This window comes from Trichomycterus rosablanca, chromosome 17, assembly GCF_030014385.1.
Source record: "Trichomycterus rosablanca isolate fTriRos1 chromosome 17, fTriRos1.hap1, whole genome shotgun sequence".
NCBI classification, from domain to species: Eukaryota; Metazoa; Chordata; class Actinopteri; order Siluriformes; family Trichomycteridae; genus Trichomycterus; species Trichomycterus rosablanca.
Window position 1 is genome coordinate 21,025,060 of NC_086004.1, and position 17,441 is coordinate 21,042,500.

Here is a 17,441-nt window from a genome sequence, read left to right on the forward strand (position 1 = left end):
ACAGTGCATCACAGTTTGTTGCGTATAGGGCTGCATAACCGCAGACCAGTCAGAGTGCCCATGCTGACCCCTGCCCACCGCCAAAAGTGGCAACAATGGGCACCTGAGCATCAGAACTGGACCACAGAACAAGGGAAGAAGGTGGCCTGGTCTAATGAATCACGTTTTCTTTTAGATCACGTGGACGGCCAGGTGCATGTGCGTCGCTTACTTGGGGAACACATGGCACCAGGATGCACTATGGGAAGAAGGCAAGCTGGCAGAGGCGGTGTGATGCTTTGGGCAATGTTCTGCTGGGAAACCTTGGGTCCTGCCATCCATGTGGATGTTACTTTGACACGTACCACCTACCTAAGCATTGTTGCAGACCATGTACACCCATTCATGGAAACGCTATTCCCTGATAACTGTGGCCTCTTTCAGCAGGATAATGCGCCCTGCCACAAAGCAAAAAAGCATGGAGGCCCCACCTCACAACTTACAGTAGTAAAGGATCTGCTGCTAACATTTTGGTGCAAGATACCACAGCACACCTTCAGGGGTCTACTGGAGTCCATGCCTCGACGAGTCAGGGCTGTTTTGGCAGCAAAAGGGGAGCCAACACAATATTAGGAAGGTGGTCATAATGTTATGCCTGATTGGTGTAAATTCCTGGCAGTTGAGTTATTTCACTGATTGGTCCAGTTATCTTTGCCGTATTATTTGCATCTTGAGTCTCAGCAGTTACACTGAGCTGTCTGGGTGTGCTACAGTCACTGTTGACCATGTCTGAGGGATAAAAGGCTGAATTGGGAGTCACCTCTGCAACAGAGACGCCTACTGTCTTGTTCAGATGCTGACACAAGGGACATAGCAAAAACCCTTCATAGCTGAGAGCCCTGTGTAGAAGCCCTGTGTATCCAAGTGTAATGGGAGTTGGACTTGCCCAAACTGGGAGAAATTAAGGAAAAAATGCATGAAGAAATACACCAATCAGCCATAACATTAAAACCACCTCCTTATTTGTACACTCACTGTCCATTTTATCAGCTCCACTTACCATATAGAAGCACTTTGTAGTTCTACAATTACTGACTGTAGTCCATCTGTTTCTCTACATACTTTTTTAGCCTGTTTTCACCCTGTTCCACAATGGTCAGGACCCCCACAGGACCACTACAGAGCAGGTATTATTTAGGTGGTGGATGATCTCAGCACTGCAGTGACAATGACATGGTGGTGGTGTGTTAGTGTGTGTTGTGCTGGTATGAGTGGATCAGACACTGTGGTGCTGCTGGAGTTTTTAAATACCGTGTCCACTCACTGTCCACTCTATTACACACTCCTACCTAGTTGGTCCACCTTGTAGATGTAAAGTCAGAGACGATCGCTCATCTATTGCTGCTGTTTGAGTTGGTCATCTTCAAGACCTTCATCAGTGGTCACAGGACGCTGCCCACAGGGCAATGTTGGCTGGATATTTTTGGTTGGTGGACTATTCTCAGTCCAGCAGTGACAGTAGGGTGTTTAAAAACTCCAGCAGCGCTGCTGTGTCTTATCCACTCATACCAGCCAAACACACACTAACACACCACCACCATGTCAGTGTCAATGCAGTGCTGAGAATGATTCACCACCCAAATAATACCTGCTGTGTGGGTGGTCCTGTGGGTGTCCTGAGCATTGAAGAACAGGGTGAAAGAAGGCTGTGAAGGTGTGAAGTGAAGCTGATAAAATGGACAGTGAGTGTAGAAACAAGGAGGTGGTCATAATGTTATGCCTGATCGATGTAAATCAATGCATAAAAAGAACCAAGTGTGAAAGGAAAATGAATCTGAATACTGAATCAGTGATTCCTCTGCTGACCGGTGTTGTGGCTCTGCCGACACTGTTGTACTTATTTGTTAAACTATTAATCAAACCTTATTTTCTATCCAAAAGTAAAGGAGTGGGAATAGTGTAATAGACGGGACAGAATATTTAATGCAAAGCATTAATAACATGAGTTAGACTGGGGGACTGGAGTGAGGAAAATTAAAATGTGGGGCATCTCGCACTCCGCCTCCTACTTTAATTGCAAATTTAAATATCCCATAATGGATTCTGACATCTCAAGTCACCAAAATCCATCATTCTGAAGGGTATTATTCCTCAATTAACCTGTCACCCCAAAGCGCCTAGCGTCTTTCTGCCTCTGCCCGCACAAAAGAAATGAAGAATTCTAATTACCTTCAAATGTAAAGCAGATTGCTAATTTACTTTTTTCACCTCATCTATCCCTCTCCACATTTTCCTTTTCCTTTAGGAAAGGCCAGTGCACAAAGAAGTGCACAAATTCATTCACATTGGCCATTTCATGAGATTGGTAACCGAGCATTGGGCTTCTCATCGAGACAAGGTCTGGCACCATTCCAAAACATTGATTGCAGAGCAGGACACTACTCTATTTCAGGGCAACTCACACACACTCACTTATTTACTCATACACAGGGGCAATTTAGCGCAACCAAGTCCCACTTCTGCATGATATTGGCAGGTAGAAGGAAATACGAATTAATCCATGCAGACACGGAGACATAATAGAAGCATAATATCAAACACTCCTCACAGACAGTACCGGTATCTGGTACTGTATCCAAACTACCTGTTTTGCCACTGTGCATCCCCAGTTGTGCTCACTATTATAAATGAATTCTTTATGCCATCTTGTTTGCATGTTGACGTTTTAGGTATATATAATTTAAATATTTATTTTATTTGTTATTTAGCTGCACATGGTCTGTATGGCACTTAGGAGGTAAAAGGAGCTAAGAATTTCTGCTCTTTACAATTTGTTGTCTTATGCTGAAGGTATGCAAAATAGGAGAACCCTGGTTACAATCCAAGCCCCAAGATTCTGAACTCTGTTCGAAACTCGCTGTTGCCACCAGTTGGCTGGGCGCGGTTCTGCTAGAGCGGGATGACCGGACTATGTGGGTAGGGTCTTCAAACGCTGTGTAAGGACCCTGATTGGCAGATAGAGAGGCGTCTGTGCAGAGTGCAAAGGTGAAAAAGGGTTCCGCTAACGGCTGCGTGTGGGTCGGAGGACGTGTGAGCAGCAATATACCCACCTCGACTGCAACCGGGGATCCCCCAGCAAGGGAAGACAAATTGACTACATTAAATTGGGAGAAAATGGGGGAAAAAAAGCATGAATAAAATAGAAAATAAAATACATAATGTAATTAAATAAATCTGCCCCCAAAACATTGTTCTTGTATAATAATAATAATACAAGATTTATTTTAATTTTTTTTACTATTATAAAATTTGATTATTATTATATTATTATTATTAGTAGTAGTAGTAGAATTAGTATTAGTATAATAATTATAAATATATAGTATATACCTTACAGTAATAATGATAATAAATTATTATTGTTATTATTAATATTAAATTTATTGTTAATATTATTATTATGCCTTAATAAAAGTTGTCAGATTTAAATAACAGCCTTCCCTTTTTTGTAAGGCTTTCACAAGATTTTGAAGTGTATCTGTGAGAATCTGTGCCTGTTCAAAAGAGCATATATGAGGTCAGGTCTTAATATTGGCCTGGCTAGCAGTCAAGGTTATAATTCATCAGCTTTGTAATTCATTCCTCATTCCATGAGGTTAAACCATGTATTATGGTACTGGCTTTGCACAGAGGACCCTGTCATGCTGGAATAACTGTTGGCACAGAGTTGGAAGCCTATAATTTATTTAATCAGAGGTGGCACAGCAGTAAGGTCTAAAACTAGTAATCAGAAGGTTGCTGGTTTAAGCCCCACATCTGCCCGGTTGCCATTGTTGGACCCTTAAGCAAGGCCTTTAACCCGCAATTGCTTGCAATGTATACAGTCACAGCTGTAAGTCGCTCTGGATAAAAGTGTCTGCTAAATGGCAAAAATGTAAATGTAAAAGAATCTTTTAGGGCCTAGCGGTTAAGGTACCGGGCTAGTAAGTGGACGGCACGGTGGCTGAGTGGGTAGCACTCTCGCCTCACAGCAAGTAGGTCCTGGGTTCGATCCCCAGGTGGGGGCGGTCCGGGTCCTTTCTGTGTGGAGTTTGCATGTTCTCCCTGTGTCTGCGTGGGTTTCCACCGGGTGCTCCGGTTTCCTCCCACAGTCCAAAGACATGCAAGTGAGGTGAATTGGAGATACAAAGTTGTCCAAGGCTATGTTTGATATAACCTTGTGTAATGAGTAACTACCGTTCCTGTCATGAATGTAAACAAAGTGTAAAACATGACGTTAAGATCCAAATAAAGAAAACAAAAAACTGGACTAGTAAGCAGAAGGTTGCCAGTTCAAACCCCACCACTGTCAGGTTGCCACTGCTGAGCCCTTAAGCAAGGCCCTTTACCCTAAATTTCTTAAACTGTATACTGTAAGTCGCTTTGGATTAAAGCGTCTGCTAAAGGCCTAAAATTTAAATTTAATTTGTTATTTTAATTAGGAGGGGTGTCCACATACTTTTGACTAAAGTGTATGTAGACATGGAAGTGTAGATTTTTCTTTAAATATGTAGTGGAATAAATAGACAAATGAAGTACAAATACATTAAAGTATATTTAGTAATAATAATAGAATAATAATACTAGGTAATAGAATACTAATACCTGGTTACTTACCCTATCTGAAAACATCTTGTTGTTTTGAAGAGTGAGCTAGTCAGTGTAGCTATGTAACCATTCCTGGTTTTAGACGTAATGTTTACTTGTCTACTGCTTGTTTGAACAGTTGTTGCAAAGAAACTGCATTTTTCAAATGGAAAAGAGCCATTCAAAAACAGTCGTGATTTTATTTGCAGTGTCTTTATGAGTAATAGTTCCCATCTTTAAATAAGACAAAAGAACAGAGAGAACTAGCAAATATTACACACAACAAAGACTTCTGACTGTTTGTCTTTCTTTGTGGCTAATGAAAACAAGATTTCCATTGACAAGATCCAGCTCAACTTCTTAGTCCGCCATGGTTTCTGTCAGCTACAGGCTATTTTCCTAAACAGTGCCATTAAGAGTGCACATAATTAGTGCTGACAGACACGGCTTTACTCGCACAGTAATTGTGTTTTCCACCCTTGTCCATGTTATTGTCCCTGTTCACATTGCAATTCAGTCTCCTCTATTGTTTTCTTACATTATGCTGAAAGCTTCATAACATCAGTCAAGTAATGGACAGGTCCTGACTGCTATTGTTGCTCTACAGTGAAGGAAAATGTCATCGGTTTTCTTGATCGTAAGCGAGATAATAAACCGTGGGCTGTATTCAGATGTTTAGATGGAGGTTTTCATCAAGGATTTTTCAACACACACTACATGCTGTAGACAGCAGAAGCAACTTGATGATATAACCATATGTGAACAGATACTACAATGCCAGTGAGCAACAGCTAAATGCTAAACCAGGCCAAACAGAAAAAGAACGGGAAGACGGTGAAGTTGGAGAGAAACATATAGAAAAGAGACTCCAAGACATCAAGTATGCAGGGGGGCAAATGAACAAATGAGTGAGATAAGGCACCTGCCTGCTGGCACAATGACGGACTAGCCGATAGTCACATAGTGGTTGATTTGTCTTTATTTTTCAAATAATTCTGATTTAATTAAAGAGCCTCAGGAGGAATCGTCCTAGCTGATGGTATAATGAGTTGCCATGGGATATCTTTTTAATAATCTTAGTCTGTAACACAGACATCGCCAACTTGGTTTGCTTGTGAGTCACTAGGCCTGGGTGGAGAAGCACTTTCATTGGCAGATAAATCTTCAGCCTAGGAACAGCGTAATCTGATTAAACTGATGACTTCATTTCACCTTCAGCACTAACCTACAGAGAAGAGTGCATGTGACATTATTTTTGTCTGGGGAACTTGTCTTTGATCAGGACTTATAAAATTCCTTCTTTAACCGTGTGCTGCAATCCATATAATGTGATGAGCTATAAAAAAACATCTTGTGGCATCAATTTCCTTTTGTGCTTTTGGTTTTGGTAGCAGAGCTGGGATTTGAACCTGCAAATGCGAGATGTCTAAATCATCTTTTTAAACTCCTCTTAAGTCAACCATCAAATTATTTACAAAAGGTGTAGTTGATAGGGTTTAAACTTTACATATGTATTATTTGTGCTGTTTGTAAACTGTCTGCCTGAACTTTTTTCGCTGCAACGAGACACTCCCAACTTTTAGCATTTTAGCTATTTGTTTTTTAAAAAACACATTTGTATCTGATATTTATATGGACTAAGCGTTTACATGGACTATTAATTAACACAATTGAACTTTTTTATAGCTACAGTCAATAACTTGATAACAAAGTAAAGATATTGTCTGGAACCTTGACAGTTTCAGGTATTAAATTTACAGGTTTTAAATGGTCATTTAGAACAGTATTTCCCAGTCATGTTTCTTCACAACACAGTATTAAAAGGTTTTCTTAATAGATCTATGAAATAATCATAGCTGTGTTTTGTATAATATTAGATCAAAATATTTTAAAAAGCATGATTTCTGAGTTAGCCAGATAACTTAAGCAAAATGTCAAAGATTGTTCAACATGAACGTCTTTTTTTCTCTTTTGTCTAATGGTTATGTATGCCAGGAAATACTCCAAAGGTAGCCATGCATTGTTATAGTTTAAACCCAAACCATGTTTGGCACCTGAACAGGGGCGGCTCGTTCCTTAGGGCGATCGGGCGACGCACCACCAAAGGGCAGAAGGGAAGAAATTTTTCTATCACAGCTGTGACTGTTCTGGAGTCTGTCTTGCCTGTCTTGCCTCTTAATATCGTAGTCCAATCAGCGTCGAGTTGTGTTCCGTACAGTACCGCCCCTTTTGGGACGATTTTAGTCTGACTGAAAATCGCTCCGGCTTGCTCTCATAGACTCTCATGTTAAGGCTCTTTTTTTTAACTGTAGGCACTGCAATACATTCTGAATGGCTTCCGGGAGGGCTCGCACTTACGTGCTTGCGTCAAACGTAACCTGGTGTCGTGATCTCGTCACCTCAGTTCGGAGCAACTACATCGTGTAATCAGGATAAATTAGCAACTTAAGAATTAGGGCCACCCAGACCAAATTTAAACATCAAGCATCTACAAAGGGGGGGGAAATCATATAAGTTACAAGTAAATTACAAGTAAGTAATGTCATTTTAAAATTGTGAATTGTGATTGCACTTATTGTATCTTCCCAATTGTTTAATTGTACTTCTTTATTCATTGCACATCAGCCCCGATGCCGATCTTTATTCTGGATCTGCTGCACCTAAAATAAAATGCTATCTGATGAAGAATGAATTAAACTGTTAGTGAGAAGGCTTTACTTAATTTTATGATTAATGGTAAAGCTGGTCTCTCTCCATGTTCAAAGTTATTTGTGAGGACAAACTGACAGATGACTTAAGATGTTAATTATTTAAGCTTTAATTTACCCATTGAACGGGTCACCTTGGCCATCATCGCAACAATTGCCCCCCCTGAGAGATTTAGCAGGAGCCGCCACTGCACCTGAATGCTTACATTTGGTTGTGGTTCGCTGTGTGAAAATAAAATGATTAAAAAACAGTGTATTATATGCATATTTTATTGTTTAAAATAATTTCATCAGGGACTATTGGCACTTTCACATTATCAAATCTGGCCCTCCTAGAAAAAGGTTTGGACACCACTGATGTAGTTGGATGTTTGTGTGTAAACAACCATCAGTCAAAAGTTTACTAGTCTGTTACCATAACAACCGCTCGATAGCTTGCACGTGCACTTTGCACGCGGTTTCAATGCTGCCATTCAAATGACATTTACATGTGTACTTGTGTGCGTGTGCGCGCGCGTATACGCGCTTGTTCACGGCGCGTGCTTGGTCACCATGACAATCACAGCCTCACCTCGCTCTCCCTCTTGCTCTTCTCACTAGCTAACGCCCATTTTTTCATTCTACGAGATGATTGGTTCATGCTAGAGCGCTTCGAGGTTTATTTGGAGCTTATTGGCTCTTTGGGCTGTCTGTCAGAGAAGCGGAGCGGGAGGCAGAGACAGCGGGGCGGGTAGTTTAGAACGTGTTGACCAAGTGTGAAGCGAACACTGAGATTGCGTTTCTGAGTTAGCTTGTTATATTACAGAATTTCGACTGGAAATAATTTAAACGTTTATAAAGCTGGAGAAAAACGAACCTGCAGCTACAAAGACAGCATTTAAAGCCCGGGCACTGGTGAAGTGATGCACCGGTGCTCAGTGGCAACAGGTTGATTAGCTAGCTCTGACTGGTGAGCACTTCTGCTAGTTTGTTTGTTTGTGTTATTAGCCATTTGCTAGCTAACTGGCGACATGTAAAGTAAAGTATTTATGCACGGACATTGGTTAATTGTGGCCTTTTTTACTGATACAAAAGCCACCTGCTGCTATTTATGTTCAAAAACAGGTAAATTGTGCCACACAATTATATTTTATAGGGACACGGATGAAAATTTACGTCAGGTCAGTTATTGTCACAGTATTCCGTACAGTGGTCTGTTAAGACGTGTTCTAGAATTACGTAACAGTTCTGACTTCTTATATTTGTCTTTTAAACAGAAAGTGGTCTATTAAGAAGTTTTCAAACAGTTTCATTCTTATAAATCTGAAATTCGACAAATATTAAGGTTAAAATAATAATAACCCTAATGTGATGTACGGAACACCGTGACTGAACTAGATTCTACGGTATTCCATTAGAATTAAACTTTGTCATTAAATGTAATATTCGTTAGACGCGTGTTGACCATAAATAAGACTGCAAACCGCCTTATAACTCTTTGTTGTAACATGTATTTATTTTCACTGGCTGCATTCTGCTGATCTGGTTCGCGGTGGGTCCAGTGGCAGCCATATACACTGGGTGCAAGGCGGAAAAACACCCTGGACAGGGCACTTAACACACCAGCACTTTTACTCTCTCGAGGACAATATAAAATATCCAATTGACTATTGTATTGTATTTTTTAGAGCTGGAGGGAAACTGGATTACCCGGACGGCACGGTGGCTCAGTGGGTAGCACTGTCGCCTCACAGCAAGAAGGTCCTGGGTTCGATCCCCAGGTGGAGCTGTCTGTGTCCTTTCTGTGTGGAGTTTTGTATATTTTCCCCATGTCTGCGTAGGTTTCCTCCGGGAGCTCCGGTTTCCTCCCACAGTCCAAAGACATGGAAGTGAGGTGAATTGGAGGTACAAAATTGTCCATGACTGTGTTCGATATAACCTTGTGAACTGATGAATCTTGTGTAAGGAGTAACTACCGTTGCTGTCATGAATGTAACAAAAGAGTGTAAAACATGACGTTAAAATCCAAATAAACAAATAAACAAACAAACAAACTGGAGTAACCAAAGAAAACCTGAGAATTATTTAACCTACAATTTCTGTGATTGAACAAAAAAGAAATCTAAATCAAATCAATGTGACCACCATTTGCCTTAAAACATCGTCAATTCTTCTAGGTACACTTGCACAAAGTGTGTGATTAACCAATTATACCAAACAGCTGATAATGATTGTCATTTTCATATGCAGGTTGAAACACAGTCATTGTCTGAAACTAGGTAAAGAACAGCCAGTGTCAGTCACTTGAATAATAATTTTTCCCCTGTCTGATTTCTAAAGTTAACATTAACTGAAGATCTGTATGTTGTTTAATGACATGAATGTGCAGGTATATCGATGTTCTTAAAAATGTGGCTGATGAGTGTAAGGTGACTGGTCCCTGAGTCTATATTATAGCGAGTATGTATTATACAAAAATAACAATGAGCCAAAAGACTGTAAGACATGGAAAATCTTTTTTTTTTGCTTATATTGCTTGACTGACTATCTGATGTCAGCATAGATGTTCAGTATAGGTGTTTAATTCGTCCTTATTTTATTTGTATACATACCCAATATCCTAGAATTGTGCTTTGGATCATTGATTTGGTCTCCTAACAAATGCTTTATCCATATGTGCGTATCCTGCTACTCAAGATTTGCTTTGTTCACATGGATTTAATGCTGTGTTGATAGGTTGCCCTTCTAGATGGCTTCGAGTTGAATTGCCTTTATGTTCTCTTCTGCATGAAAGCGTCGCCTGGTTCCCTGATTAATTACTGCTGCCGAGGATATAACCAGCCTTTGTGATCTGAAGCGGCCGCCTGTTTGTAAGTTTTGCAGTGCGTAATTGGAAATGATGGCTTGGAAAAACAAGGGCCTAATGCATTTGGGGATTGTGATGTGTTATTAAAACCATTTATCGTGAAGTCTATGTCTCTAAGCAGTGTAAAAGCCTAGTGGTGATCCACGAGGCTTTTCCTGTCAGCTTAAAATACTATTTTGTTTTTCTAACTTTATTATGTGTTAGGATTATGTTTTTTTAAGATCTCGAATATATTTGGGACTGCATATCTTTTGACAGTTGTGCTACTTTATGATTAATATTCAGCTTTAATATGTTTAGATTACCAGTCTTGGTAAGAAAATGATGGGCCTTCAGTGAGATGTAGCAGACTGCAAGGATGTATGGATTTCTGAACGAAACCCTGAGCTCTGCCATAAAAGAAAACACCAATCCAAAGTTGATCAGGGATAACTTAGGATGCGTTGGAGGTAGGATGCTATGCTTGGTTGCTTTTCTTTTTTTTTTTTTTTTGTGAACATTTAACAATTTAATTAACATTAAGTAATTTAATGCTGTTTTATGTTTGTTCAGGCTTTTTATCTAAATGCAAATGACAATACATGTGATACACTTTAAACAAGAATTGTAAATTATACCTGTAAATTCCATAGTACTATCCAATACCCTATTGTGAATCTGCTGCCTTAAGGAGAGCTCCGACACGATGAACCCCCCCTCCCTGGCCTTCTTCACCTCACATACGCCCATTTGTGTTTGTGTGAGTGCCCGGCCAGGTCGTCCAGTGTTGTTGAGTGTGAATGCTTTACATTTTGTTAGACTGCTGAACCATTCAAGCACCTTTCTGTTAACTTTTGACTTCAATAGTGCATGCTCAAAATATATCAAAATATATCAAAATATTTAAGTACTGCAAAAAGGTTTAGATGTTTTGAGTAGAAAAACAAAGAACAACACCGGAAACTAGTTGTCAAGAGCTGATTTATTATATATCATTAATTAAGTACTATGTCTATGCAGCAAACGTTGTTAGTCTTTTCATATTTGGTAAATTCAAGGTATATACATTTTAATCTATAATGGTGCTGGAAGAGCTAAAAGTCATTAGTCTTTCCAGTGCCTGTTTAGAATGATTGGCCGTGACTAGGACAAGAAATAAAAGCTAAAATTTTGAGGTCTTTATAATGCCATTAGGACCGTGGCTCGTGCTAAAAGCCAGTGCACCACACTGAAAGCCTGACAGGTTGATCAGTGCTGTTAACCGAATTAGTGTCTTTACATCAAAATGCTTTTTGGGTTACGTATCTCTTCCCCGACTATGCCCATTAAGCAGCCCTTCATTGAATATCTTTACATTATAGGGCAATGTTCCCTTTTAGCCATCTTCATCAGCAGGAGTGGAGTACAATTTTTGTTATAAGAAGAAGGGGTGGAATTTCCTTGTTGCTCACCCCGTTCGCTCATGTAAATGTATTACTAACACAGTTTCCCCCCCATTTAAGAAGTGCTACTCTTCATATTTTTTCCTGCCAGTAACGAATGGCAAATGTGGGGTGGAGCAGCACAAGCCATGCTGCTGTTTGAAGCCTGGTTATCTGGAAGATGGGGCTGATGTGCACCTCTAGATCCTGGTTTGATAAAAACCCATAGATTTTTTAGTGCAAAAAGGGGCTAATCTGCCATGTCTTGTAGCTGCGGGGTAATAATAGAGCCGTTCTCCATGTTTTAAGAAGCACTGCTTGAAGGCGAAAGTTTCAGACTCTTTACTTTTTTCCATGAGGATTAGAATATCCTTTTTGATCTATAGCACACGTTGCCGTGTTGCCATATTCAACAGAATCTTTTGAATTGACTGGTGCGATGTAAAAATATCATAAAAATATTTCTGCATGCACTGCAGTTTACAAAAGAGATACAATGCATCAGGAACAAGGTAAATTCAGGTGCCTATATCAGGAAGCCTTCATCGTCCATGTGTAAAACAAACAGCAGAACAATGGAAATGAAATGAAAGTATTTCAGTCGCTTCAACATACGTGGGTATTTCGGCACGCTAAGGAAAAAAGTGAGATTTTAGTTTAGTCTTTTCCATTTTGTGGTTAAAGAATGGGAGTTGCTATGCTTTGTTTTTAAAAAAAAAACATTTTAGCAAACATAAATTGTTTCTATGCGCATCTGTTGCTTATCTTTATTAATAACTTCAGCACTTCAGGCTGACTCGGAAATAGAGCTGCAAATGGATTGATGTGACAGTTGACAGGACATGTAGCACTTTAGATGTACCATGATCTGTAGCACATCAGATGAATAATTCTCTTAGGGATAATTGTTATTAGCATAAAAAAATACTTGGTAGTCTCTCCCGAAATGGCTCGTAATAATTAGAACGCAGATGTATTTGTGTATTGTTAATGAGTATGCAGAGCTAATTGTAATATTGACAGTTGTGACATGTCGTTGTCATCACTGTCTAGTGTTAAAGATCTGTGATCTCAGCGAGTCTGGGTGCACGCTACAGCCGTTACTCCTCCCTTTTCCTGTTTGAATGCTCAGTACATGCTGATGCTAGGGACTCCCAACATGCCCTTCCAATGCCCTTTGGTAGCATCTCTGCCTCTAAGGCACGCCGTTACTTCTCGTTAATGCTATTCCGCTGTTTACAAGTGCCCGCTTACTTGCCATTAAGGTTGTGTGGACACGGGTGAGAGATGCTGATAGTAAAGTGCAGCGTCCTCATGGGTCTGAGCGGTCTGTCGCTTTATAGGCTATATTCTCTTACCCTCTTAGATCCTCGTAAGGGTTTATATAAACTCCACTGATAAATAGAGTAATTCCCTGATGCATTGTGGGAATACCATAGTGCGAGGCAGGGTTGTGGGATTTCTAATAGAGTGCGTCCAACACATAGGCTGGATTACTCAGCTGAGTTACGTCAAGCCTCTGGAGCAGCAGCAAGCTAGTCGGTCAGGCTTTAAGTAGACCAAGTGATTGGATTATGCCAGTAATGTAGCCAGAAAACATGCTGTATTTTTGCTATAGGCAAATGTAAGAAAACCATTATGCCTTCTTGATAGGAATATATGTTGTTTGTTAGTCTAGACTTACAAATAGCCTTCAGGGCTAGCCTTCATATATACAGTATGTGTGTGTGCGTGCATGTAACAGAGGAGCTGTTAGGGTATTAGAAGAGAGGGAAGATGATGAGATGTCTGTCTGTGGTCTGTTTGGCGGTGCAGGCTGTGGGAGCTCTGCGATACTTGATCTGATGTTAATGCGCTGCTCTGTTCGACTAAGAGAGCGAGCTAGAGAGGGAGCGAATGCAGAAGACGGGGAGATGGGCAGATAATCCCGTCTGCCTGATGAGATTGAAGCTCAGGATTGATTGATCGCCTAATCATTGGAGGAAATGGGCCTGAAAATGAACGGGCCTCTGCCCTTGGTGCGCCGCAGAGTCAGGGCGGCTGGGCCGCGGCGATCTTAGCTGCGGCTAGACACGGCCTTAATGTGCACGGGACCTGATTTCATTTGTGTCTGATATACAGTTATACGATCCCCACTAAATGATCAAATAAAAGCGGAAGAAGGGGAAATTGGTGTGAGGTGTAAATCAGGCTTCATCACTGGAGTATTGCATTTTAATACTGTCTGAAATTGACGTTTTGTGAAAGGTGAAAGGAAAAAAAATTCAGTATGAATTATAATAGGTGAATGTCTGAGGACAGAAAGAGAGAGAGCGGCTATTTTTGCATGCAAAGATTTTCTACAATCCGATAGAAGTCATTCAGATTATAGAATGAGACTGAGGTGGTTCTATATACCCTCTACTGAAGATAACATGTTAACATGAATGCTACAAGTAATCTGATACAAAATGACACGCATGTGTAAAGTACCACTTAGTGTAAATTTTACCATGACACATGCATCACCTGACCAGCAGTATGTTACCTGAGTTTTTAGTTGATTGTTTTTTTTAATAGCTTTTAAATTGTGGCGGATTCGGATGCTCAGGTGGCGCATCGGTAAAACGTTCTCAAACTCATCGGTTCAAAGCTCAGCTTTGCCATCCTACACAAACAACTGTTGGCTGTTGTTCAAGGGTGGGTGCTAGAGGGGATTCCTCATAACTGAATTACGACCTCTGCTGGCTAATTGATGGTGCCTGCACAGAGATGAGGGATACTGTGTGATCAGGGTGTGTCCCTCCGTACACAAAGCAGATCCACATATGAACTCGCCTCGTCCAGGTGAAAAGAAGACGCATGTCGGAGGGGGCGTGTGTTAGTCTCCTTAGTCAGGGGGCGCCACGGTGACTAAAGGTTTCAGCGTACTTCATGCGGAGACGACGTTCGCCTGGCTTCGGCGACCAATGTGACGTAATCACGGAGAAAGCGAACAACCGCGGACGTCGCGCAGAGGCTTTGCTCGCCTTGTCGCGCACATGGAAGCTGGGCAAACTCGGCGGACAACGTCACGCTGCGACAATGCCTGTGATTGATCGGTAAAAAAAAGAGGCGTGTCATGAAAACAAACACGGATTTTGAGGAGCGTCTCAACTGTGATCATCGGCTGCGTCCGAAATCACTACTTTCATACTGAACAGTATGCAGTTATTAATCATTATTAAGCATTAAGCATTTATTAAGCAGTACACAAAAATTATCCGAATAATCTACTTGCGTACTAAGAGAGCTTACTTCTGTACCGGCCAAGCAGTGCACACTACCTCTAATTTAACTATGCGATTTTGGACACAGCCATCGTTTTCCGGTAGTCACTACATTATAAATGTCACCGCGTCACCTGCAGCTGTGGAGCAGATGCGACGGGCAAAACAAAACCGCTAGAAGTATGCCAGCTTGTAAGCTCGCGAAGGTGCGTTCGGCTTCGCGCAACGCTCGCGAATTTAGTTTCGCTGGAAGTATGCTGAGGCCTTAAGTGGGTAGCACTGTCGCCTCACAGCCAGAAGGTCCTGGGTTTGATTCCCAGGTGGGGCGGTCTGGGTCCTTTCTGTGTGGAGTTTGCATGTTCTCCCCGTGTCTGCGTGGGTTTCCTCCGGGTGCTCCGGTTTCCTCCAACAGTCCAAAGACATGCAAGTGAGGTGAATTGGAGATACAAAATTGTCCAACACTGTGTTTGATAATAATCTTGTGAACTGATGAATCTTGTGTAATGAGTAACTACCGTTCCTGTCATAAATGTAACCAAAGTGTAAAACATGACGTTAAAATCCTAATAAACAAACTCCTAAGTCAGGGTGGAGATCAACATCAGTAGAAAGAAAGCGTAATACAATCGGGGAATTGGATGCGACTAAATTGGGGGAAATTTGGGGAAAAAAAATTAAATATGACGGATTCAGGAAAATGTATTTCATGCGAGAGGAAGGCGTCATGTCCAGCACCGTTCTGAGGCAGATGAGCTGAATGCTAGTCCCGCCACTGCTGACACAAAACCTCTGGGTAATAGTCCGCAGTAAAGATTCGTGAGTGAGAACTGTACCAGACAGATTCACAGATTTAAAGTTAAATGTGATGCTCCTACATGGTGTCCTGTCTGTTACTGCATCGCGTTTAGTGATTCCGGGTAAACCGGACACACCACCACTCTGACCAGAATAAAGCAGTGGTACGACATGAATATTCAATGGGATAAAAAAAACATCGTGACAGCAGACGCTTTTCAGTTCTAGCATGATCAAGGACGGTCCATAAGGTCGTGGTTGGACGATGACCTGCACAAACTTTGGAGTGATTTGGACCACTGATTGCAAACCAGCCCTTCTCGTCTGTCAGCCTTACAAATGTGCAAATTCCTATAGATAGACACTGCATTCTAGTGGAAAGTGTACAATTCTGACTTCAATTCCGTGTTCACGCTTATGGGTTCGAAAGTGGACGTCCAACATGCTCATGGTCAGGTTTTCACATATTTTTAGCCACATAGGCTGTGAAGCAGGTGGATCAGCATATTTGCATGACAACAAGCTCTTTCTATCGATCCAACCCCTACATGAGAATGCATATAGAATGTAGAACGTCTTCCCAGAGACAGGATTAACCTTATTTCGTTATTAGTCTCTATCAATCTAAATGCGGTTGGGCAGCTAATCACATTGGTTGATTTTAGTGGTGCCTTCCAGTCTGCTGCTAGAGGAAGGTGTGTGAGCTGCAGTATGTGTGTGTTAGGGCTGCACGATATTGGAAGAAACTGACATTGCGATTTTTTTTCTTCCTGCGATATATATTGCGATATTAAAAAAATTATTAATAATATTAATAATGCATGTATCTTACTCTAAATAAGGGGCTCATCTGTGAAAAAGGGTGGTGCCTACAAGGGATACAAAAGATTATGACAAGCTACATCTTTGTACTCGGTTGAAACTGAGCATTAAACTAAGAAAGCTTCAATATCACATGAGGGAATGAACAGGATTGACAAAATGGGTCATTTAATATTTCATTTCACAATCAAAACCTCTTCAAGTAGTAAACATTATTTTAAAAAAAAACTATACAAACAAAAGAGCAGCTATACACCTGTTCCAAATCCGAGATGCCTTACTAAGCTCACTACTGAGGCATCTTAATATTTCAATGTTATTTTGACTCAAGAACGAGTGAGAATCGGAAGCGTCCTTAGTAGAGATGCATGAGTACCGATACTGGTATCGGGTATTTGCCCGATACCGCGCTCATTAACTTGTACTCGTACTCGCAAACGAGGCTCCGATACTAAACATCCGATACCGTGTGCCTAGTGCACGTTGCTGCGTTATGCCTAGTTCACACTACACGATTTTCGCCCTGATTTTTGCTCGGCGCTCGGCGACCGGATCGAGTTTTCTAGCACGTCAGATATCTGATCTGAGATGTGCGACTGGCAGTGAGTGACATGTCGAACAGCCAATGAGAACGCAGGATCCGGTGTGAGGGGAAACGCAGGAGGAGTGTAAACAGGTGGGACAGGAGGATAATATACAGTAGTTTATATCAGAATACACCGGCACACTCACACGTTTTACAGTATTTCTGACCTGATCGTTCTGTACAAAACATAATAACAAAACACCGACATTGCAAAAATATTTATTAACCTCCAACTCACTATAGAACAATCCATGCTATTCGTGTTGCCAAATCCACTCAGATTCATTTATTTTTCCTCCTTGATTTCATCACATCAGCGCATAAACTTTGATCACTCGCTACTTGTTGACGTGCATTTTTGGACGTGGTATCATTAAACTTCTCGTCACTTCTCACGTGTGTTGTTGTTTAAAAAAAAAAAAACGGTATTCT

General features: G+C 41.0%; 1 protein-coding gene across 1 annotated transcript in view; it reads left to right on the plus strand.

Annotated features, from left to right (window-relative positions):
- The first annotated feature begins 8,068 nt into the window (after nucleotides 1–8,068).
- LOC134331883 (polyamine-modulated factor 1-binding protein 1) overlaps nucleotides 8,069–17,441 on the plus strand; it is a 210,232-nt gene continuing 200,859 nt past the window's right edge. Inside the window, exons 1-3 of the mRNA XM_063013419.1 lie at nucleotides 8,069–8,262; nucleotides 10,029–10,162; nucleotides 10,459–10,607. The gene's annotated coding sequence lies outside the window, so the exon portion shown is untranslated. The remainder of the gene's footprint in view (nucleotides 8,263–10,028; nucleotides 10,163–10,458; nucleotides 10,608–17,441) is intronic.